Below are 9,685 nucleotides of genomic sequence, written 5' to 3'. Positions count from 1 at the left end.
CCTGTATGCCCATAGTAGAGGTCTGATGGGAATCTGTCCCCCCTGGGAGATATCTGACCTTTACTATGTGCATACAGGTGATAGAAATGTAACTCTATACTTACCTGTATGGCCATAGTAGTGGTCTGATGGGAGTCTGTCCCCTCTGGGAGATATCTGACCTCTACTATGGGCATACAGGTGATAGAAATGTAACTCTATACCTACCTGTATGGCCATAGTAGAGGTCTGATGGGAGTCTGTCCCCCCTGGGAGATATCTGACCTCTACTATGGGCATACAGGTGATAGAAATGTAACTCTATACCTACCTGTATGCCCATAGTAGAGGTCTGATGGGAGTCTGTCCCCCCTGGGAGATATCTGACCTCTACTATGGGCATACAGGTGATAGAAATGTAACTCTATACCTACCTGTATGGCCATAGTAGAGGTCTGACGGGAGTCTGTCCCCCCTGGGAGATATCTGACCTCTACTATGGGCATACAGGTGATAGAAATGTAACTCTATACCTACCTGTATGCCCATAGTAGAGGTCTGATGGGAGTCTGTCCCCCCTGGGAGATATCTGACCTCTATTATGGGCATACAGGTGATAGAAATGTAACTCTATACCTACCTGTATGGCCATAGTAGAGGTCTGATGGGAGTCTGTCCCTCCTGGGGGATGTCTGACCTCTACTATGGGCATACAGGTGATAGAAATGTAACTCTATACCTACCTGTATGGCCATAGTAGAGGTCTGATGGGAATCTGTCCCCCCTGGGAGATATCTGACCTTTACTATGTGCATACAGGTGATAGAAATGTAACTCTATACTTACCTGTATGGCCATAGTAGTGGTCTGATGGGAGTCTGTCCCCTCTGGGAGATATCTGACCTCTACTATGGGCATACAGGTGATAGAAATGTAACTCTATACCTACCTGTATGGCCATAGTAGAGGTCTGATGGGAGTCTGTCCCCCCTGGGAGATATCTGACCTCTACTATGGGCATACAGGTGATAGAAATGTAACTCTATACCTACCTGTATGGCCATAGTAGAGGTCTGATGGGAGTCTGTCTCCCCTGGGAGATATCTGACCTCTACTATGGGCATACAGGTGATAGAAATGTAACTCTATACCTACCTGTATGGCCATAGTAGAGGTCTGACGGGAGTCTGTCCCCCCTGGGAGATATCTGACCTCTACTATGGGCATACAGGTGATAGAAATGTAACTCTATACCTACCTGTATGGCCCATAGTAGAGGTCTGATGGGAATCTGTCCCCCCTGGGAGATATCTGACCTCTACTATGGGCATACAGGTGATAGAAATGTAACTCTATACCTACCTGTATGGCCATAGTAGAGGTCTGATGGGAATCTGTCCCCCCTGGGAGATATCTGACCTCTACTATGGGCATACAGGTGATAGAAATGTAACTCTATACCTACCTGTATGGCCATAGTAGAGGTCTGATGGGAGTCTGTCCCTCCTGGGGGATATCTGACCTCTATTATGGGCATACAGGTGATAGAAATGTAACTCTATACCTACCTGTATGGCCATAGTAGAGGTCTGATGGGAATCTGTCCAGCCTGGGAGATATCTGACCTCTACTATGGGCATACAGGTGATATAAATGTAACTCTATACCTACCTGTATGGCCATAGTAGAGGTCTGCTGGGAGTCTGTCCCTCCTGGGAGATATCTGACCTCTACTATGGGCATACAGGTGATTGAAATGCAAATCTATACCTACCTGTATGGCCATAGTAGAGGTCTGATGGGAGTCTGTCCCCCCTGGGAGATATCTGACCTCTACTATGGACATACAGGTGACAGAAATGTAACTCTATACCTACCTGTATGGCCATAGTAGAGGTCTGATGGGAATCTGTCCCTCCTGGGAGATATCTGACCTCTACTATGGACATACAGGTGATAGAAATGTAACTCTATACCTACCTGTATGGCCACAGTAGAGGTCTGATGGGAGTCTGTCCCCCCTGTGAGATATCTGACCTCTACTATGGACATACAGGTGATAGAAATGTAACTCTATACCTACCTGTATGGCCATAGTAGAGGTCTGATGGGAATCTGTCCCCCCTGTGAGATATCTGACCTCTACTATGGACATACAGGTGATAGAAATGTAACTCTATACCTACCTGTATGGCCATAGTAGAGGTCTGATGGGAGTCTGTCCCCCCTGGGAGATATCTGACCTCTACTATGGACATACAGGTGATAGAAATGTAACTCTATACCTACCTGTATGGCCATAGTAGAGGTCTGATGGGAATCTGTCCCTCCTGGGAGATATCTGACCTCTACTATGGACATACAGGTGATAGAAATGTAACTCTATACCTACCTGTATGGCCATAGTAGAGGTCTGATGGGAGTCTGTCCCCCCTGGGAGATATCTGACCTCTACTATGGACATACAGGTGATAGAAATGTAACTCTATACCTACCTGTATGGCCATAGTAGAGGTCTGATGGGAATCTGTCCCTCCTGGGAGATATCTGACCTCTACTATGGACATACAGGTGATAGAAATGTAACTCTATACCTACCTGTATGGCCATAGTAGAGGTCTGATGGGAGTCTGTCCCCCCTGGGAGATATCTGACCTCTACTATGGACATACAGGTGATAGAAATGTAACTCTATACCTACCTGTATGGCCATAGTAGAGGTCAGATGGGAGTCTGTTCCCCCTGGGAGATATCTGACCTCTACTATGGACATACAGGTGATAGAAATGTAACTCTATACCTACCTGTATGGCCATAGTAGAGGTCTGATGGGAGTCTGTCCCCCCTGGGAGATATCTGACCTTTACTATGGGCATACAGGTGATAGAAATGTAACTCTATACCTACCTGTATGGCCATAGTAGAGGTCTGATGGGAGTCTGTCCCCCCTGGGAGATATCTGACCTCTACTATGGACATACAGGTGATAGAAATGTAACTCTATACCTACCTGTATGGCCATAGTAGAGGTCTGATGGGAGTCTGTCCCCCCTGGGAGATATCTGACCTCTACTATGGACATACAGGTGATAGAAATGTAACTCTATACCTACCTGTATGGCCATAGTAGAGGTCTGATGGGAGTCTGTCCCCCCTGGGAGATATCTGACCTCTACTATGGACATACAGGTGATAGAAATGTAACTCTATACCTACCTGTATGGCCATAGTAGAGGTCAGATGGGAGTCTGTTTCCCCTGGGAGATATCTGACCTCTACTATGGACATACAGGTGATAGAAATGTAACTCTATACCTACCTGTATGGCCATAGTAGAGGTCTGATGGGAATCTGTCCCCCCTGGGAGATATCTGACCTCTACTATGGGCATACAGGGTATAGAAATGTAACTCTATACCTACCTGTATGGCCATAGTAGAGGTCTGAGGGAATCTGTCCCCCCTCGGAGATATCTGACCTCTACTATGGACATACAGGTGATAGAAATGTAACTCTATACCTACCTGTATGGCCATAGTAGAGGTCTGATGGGAGTCTGTCCCTCCTGGGGGATATCTGACCTCTACTATGGGCATACAGGTGATAGAAATGTAACTCTATACCTACCTGTAAGGCCATAGTAGAGGTCTGATGGGAGTCTGTCCCCCCTGGGAGATATCTGACCTCTACTATGGGCATACAGGTGATAGAAATGTAACTCTATACCTACCTGTATGCCCATAGTAGAGGTCTGATGGGAATCTGTCCCCCCTGGGAGATATCTGACCTTTACTATGTGCATACAGGTGATAGAAATGTAACTCTATACTTACCTGTATGGCCATAGTAGTGGTCTGATGGGAGTCTGTCCTCCCTGGGAGATATCTGACCTCTACTATGGACATACAGGTGATAGAAATGTAACTCTATACCTACCTGTATGGCCATAGTAGAGGTCTGATGGGAGTCTGTCCCCCCTGGAGATATCTGACCTCTACTATGGGCATACAGGTGATAGAAATGTAACTCTATACCTACCTGTATGGCCATAGTAGAGGTCTGATGGGAGTCTGTCCCCCCTGGAGATATCTGACCTCTACTATGGGCATACAGGTGATCGAAAAGTAACTCTATACCTACCTGTATGGCCATAGTAGAGGTCTGATGGGAGTCTGTCCTCCCTGGGAGATATCTGACCTCTACTATGGCCCTACAGGTGATAGAAATGTAACTCTATACCTACAGTGCCTACAAGTAGTATTCAACCCCTTGCAGATTTAGCTGGTTGACACATGCGGAATTAACTTGGCATTGTGACATTTGTACTGTAGATCAGCCTGGAAGTGGGAAATGCACTGCAGCAAATTTTTTTTATTTTTTATTTTTTTTAAAAATGTAAAAAGTTAATTCAGAGTAATTTATTATTCAACCCCTCAAACCACAAGAATTCTGTTTGGTCCCCCTAAAGTATTAAGAAGTAGTTCAGGCACCAAGAATAATGAGCTTCACATGTGTGGATTAAAGATCTCTTTTGCCAGCCTTTTCTGACTATTTAAGACCCTCCCCAAACTTGTGAACAGCACTCAGACATGGTCAACATGGGAAAGACAAAGGAGCATTCTAAGGCCATCAGAGACAAGATCGTGGAGGGTTACAAGGCTGGCAAGGGGTACAAAACCCTTTCTAAGGAGTTGGGCCTACCTGTCTCCACTGTTGGGAGCATCATCCGTAAGTGGAAGGCTTATGGAACTACTGTTAGCCTTCCACGGCCAGGACAGCCTTTGAAAGTGTCCTCCCGTGCCGAGGCCAGGCTTGTCCGAAGAGTCAAGGCTAACCCAAGGACAACAAGGAAGGAGCTCCGGGAAGATCTCATGGCAGTGGGGACATTGGTTTCAGTCAATACCATAAGTAACGTACTCCACCGCAATGGTCTCCGTTCAAGACGAGCCCGTAAGGTACCTTTACTTTCAAAGCGTCATGTCAAGGCTCGTCTACAGTTTGCTCATGATCACTTGGAGGACTCTGAGACAGACTGGTTCAAGGTTCTATGGTCTGATGAGACCAAGATCGAGATCTTTGGTGCCAACCACACACGTGACATTTGGAGACTGGATGGCACTGCATACGACCCCAAGAATACCATCCCTACAGTCAAGCATGGTGGTGGCAGCATCATGCTGTGGGGCTGTTTCTCTGCCAAGGGGCCTGGCCATCTGGTCCGCATCCATGGGAAGATGGATAGCACGGCCTACCTGGAGATTTTGGCCAAGAACCTCCGCTCCTCCATCAAGGATCTTAAGATGGGTCGTAATTTCATCTTCCAACAAGACAACGACCCAAAGCACACAGCCAAGAAAACCAAGGCCTGGTTCAATAGGGAAAAAGTCAAAGTGTTGGAGTGGCCTAGTCAGTCTCCTGACCTTAACCCAATTGAAAACTTGTGTAAGGAGCTCAAGAATAAAGTCCACATGAGACACCCAAAGAACCTAGATAACTTGGAGAAGATCTGCATGGAGGAGTGGGCCAAGATAACTCCACAGACCTGTGCCGGCCTGATCAGGTCTTATAAAAGACGATTATTAGCTGTAATTGCAAACAAGGGTTATTCCACAAAATATTAAACATAGGGGTTGTATAATAATTGACCCACACTTTTATGTTTAAAATTTAATAAAATTCAACTGAGCAACATAACTTTTTGGTTTGTAAGATTTATGCTTCTGTTCATAAAACCTACTCTCGTTTGCAGTTTGAAGGCTCTAACTTATTTGCATCTTATCAAACCAGCTAAATCTGCAGGGGGTTGAATACTACTTGTAGGCACTGTACCTGTATGGCCCATAGTAGAGGTCTGATGGGAATCTGTCCCTCCTGGGAGATATCTGACCTCTACTATGGCAGGTGATAGAAATGTAACTCTATACCTACCTGTATGCCCATAGTAGAGGTCTGATGGGAGTCTGTCTCCCCTGGGAGATATCTGACCTCTACTATGGGCATACAGGTGATAGAAATGTAACTCTATACCTACCTGTAAGGCCATAGTAGAGGTCTGATGGGAGTCTGTCCCCCCTGGGAGATATCTGACCTCTACTATGGGCATACAGGTGATAGAAATGTAACTCTATACCTACCTGTATGGCCATAGTAGAGGTCTGATGGGAATTTGTCCCCTCTGGGAGATATCTGACCTTTACTATGTGCATACAGGTGATAGAAATGTAACTCTATACTTACCTGTATGCCCATAGTAGAGGTCTGATGGGAATCTGTCCCCTCTGGGAGATATCTGACCTTTACTATGTGCATACAGGTGATAGAAATGTAACTCTATACTTACCTGTATGGCCATAGTAGTGGTCTGATGGGAGTCTGTCCCCTCTGGGAGATATCTGACCTTTACTATGTGCATACAGGTGATAGAAATGTAACTCTATACTTACCTGTATGGCCATAGTAGTGGTCTGATGGGAATCTGTCCCCTCTGGGAGATATCTGACCTTTACTATGTGCATACAGGTGATAGAAATGTAACTCTATACTTACCTGTATGCCCATAGTAGAGGTCTGATGGGAATCTGTCCCCCCTGGGAGATATCTGACCTTTACTATGTGCATACAGGTGATAGAAATGTAACTCTATACTTACCTGTATGGCCATAGTAGTGGTCTGATGGGAGTCTGTCCCCTCTGGGAGATATCTGACCTCTACTATGGGCATACAGGTGATAGAAATGTAACTCTATACCTACCTGTATGGCCATAGTAGAGGTCTGATGGGAGTCTGTCCCCTCTGGGAGATATCTGACCTCTACTATGGGCATACAGGTGATAGAAATGTAACTCTATACCTACCTGTATGCCCATAGTAGAGGTCTGATGGGAATCTGTCCCCCCTGGGAGATATCTGACCTTTACTATGTGCATACAGGTGATAGAAATGTAACTCTATACTTACCTGTATGGCCATAGTAGTGGTCTGATGGGAGTCTGTCCCCTCTGGGAGATATCTGACCTCTACTATGGGCATACAGGTGATAGAAATGTAACTCTATACCTACCTGTATGGCCATAGTAGAGGTCTGATGGGAGTCTGTCCCCCCTGGGAGATATCTGACCTCTACTATGGGCATACAGGTGATAGAAATGTAACTCTATACCTACCTGTATGCCCATAGTAGAGGTCTGATGGGAGTCTGTCCCCCCTGGGAGATATCTGACCTCTACTATGGGCATACAGGTGATAGAAATGTAACTCTATACCTACCTGTATGGCCATAGTAGAGGTCTGACGGGAGTCTGTCCCCCCTGGGAGATATCTGACCTCTACTATGGGCATACAGGTGATAGAAATGTAACTCTATACCTACCTGTATGCCCATAGTAGAGGTCTGATGGGAGTCTGTCCCCCCTGGGAGATATCTGACCTCTATTATGGGCATACAGGTGATAGAAATGTAACTCTATACCTACCTGTATGGCCATAGTAGAGGTCTGATGGGAGTCTGTCCCTCCTGGGGGATGTCTGACCTCTACTATGGGCATACAGGTGATAGAAATGTAACTCTATACCTACCTGTATGGCCATAGTAGAGGTCTGATGGGAATCTGTCCCCCCTGGGAGATATCTGACCTTTACTATGTGCATACAGGTGATAGAAATGTAACTCTATACTTACCTGTATGGCCATAGTAGTGGTCTGATGGGAGTCTGTCCCCTCTGGGAGATATCTGACCTCTACTATGGGCATACAGGTGATAGAAATGTAACTCTATACCTACCTGTATGGCCATAGTAGAGGTCTGATGGGAGTCTGTCCCCCCTGGGAGATATCTGACCTCTACTATGGGCATACAGGTGATAGAAATGTAACTCTATACCTACCTGTATGGCCATAGTAGAGGTCTGATGGGAGTCTGTCTCCCCTGGGAGATATCTGACCTCTACTATGGGCATACAGGTGATAGAAATGTAACTCTATACCTACCTGTATGGCCATAGTAGAGGTCTGACGGGAGTCTGTCCCCCCTGGGAGATATCTGACCTCTACTATGGGCATACAGGTGATAGAAATGTAACTCTATACCTACCTGTATGGCCCATAGTAGAGGTCTGATGGGAATCTGTCCCCCCTGGGAGATATCTGACCTCTACTATGGGCATACAGGTGATAGAAATGTAACTCTATACCTACCTGTATGGCCATAGTAGAGGTCTGATGGGAATCTGTCCCCCCTGGGAGATATCTGACCTCTACTATGGGCATACAGGTGATAGAAATGTAACTCTATACCTACCTGTATGGCCATAGTAGAGGTCTGATGGGAGTCTGTCCCTCCTGGGGGATATCTGACCTCTATTATGGGCATACAGGTGATAGAAATGTAACTCTATACCTACCTGTATGGCCATAGTAGAGGTCTGATGGGAATCTGTCCAGCCTGGGAGATATCTGACCTCTACTATGGGCATACAGGTGATATAAATGTAACTCTATACCTACCTGTATGGCCATAGTAGAGGTCTGCTGGGAGTCTGTCCCTCCTGGGAGATATCTGACCTCTACTATGGGCATACAGGTGATTGAAATGCAAATCTATACCTACCTGTATGGCCATAGTAGAGGTCTGATGGGAGTCTGTCCCCCCTGGGAGATATCTGACCTCTACTATGGACATACAGGTGACAGAAATGTAACTCTATACCTACCTGTATGGCCATAGTAGAGGTCTGATGGGAATCTGTCCCTCCTGGGAGATATCTGACCTCTACTATGGACATACAGGTGATAGAAATGTAACTCTATACCTACCTGTATGGCCACAGTAGAGGTCTGATGGGAGTCTGTCCCCCCTGTGAGATATCTGACCTCTACTATGGACATACAGGTGATAGAAATGTAACTCTATACCTACCTGTATGGCCATAGTAGAGGTCTGATGGGAATCTGTCCCCCCTGTGAGATATCTGACCTCTACTATGGACATACAGGTGATAGAAATGTAACTCTATACCTACCTGTATGGCCATAGTAGAGGTCTGATGGGAGTCTGTCCCCCCTGGGAGATATCTGACCTCTACTATGGACATACAGGTGATAGAAATGTAACTCTATACCTACCTGTATGGCCATAGTAGAGGTCTGATGGGAATCTGTCCCTCCTGGGAGATATCTGACCTCTACTATGGACATACAGGTGATAGAAATGTAACTCTATACCTACCTGTATGGCCATAGTAGAGGTCTGATGGGAGTCTGTCCCCCCTGGGAGATATCTGACCTCTACTATGGACATACAGGTGATAGAAATGTAACTCTATACCTACCTGTATGGCCATAGTAGAGGTCTGATGGGAATCTGTCCCTCCTGGGAGATATCTGACCTCTACTATGGACATACAGGTGATAGAAATGTAACTCTATACCTACCTGTATGGCCATAGTAGAGGTCTGATGGGAGTCTGTCCCCCCTGGGAGATATCTGACCTCTACTATGGACATACAGGTGATAGAAATGTAACTCTATACCTACCTGTATGGCCATAGTAGAGGTCAGATGGGAGTCTGTTCCCCCTGGGAGATATCTGACCTCTACTATGGACATACAGGTGATAGAAATGTAACTCTATACCTACCTGTATGGCCATAGTAGAGGTCTGATGGGAGTCTGTCCCCCCTGGGAGATATCTGACCTTTACTATGGG

This window comes from Phyllobates terribilis, unplaced genomic scaffold, assembly GCF_046119375.1.
Source record: "Phyllobates terribilis strain yellow unplaced genomic scaffold, ASM4611937v1 Scaffold_9__5_contigs__length_417890890, whole genome shotgun sequence".
NCBI classification, from domain to species: Eukaryota; Metazoa; Chordata; class Amphibia; order Anura; family Dendrobatidae; genus Phyllobates; species Phyllobates terribilis.
The sequence above is the reverse complement of the archived record's forward strand: the minus strand, read 5'-3'. Positions refer to the sequence as shown.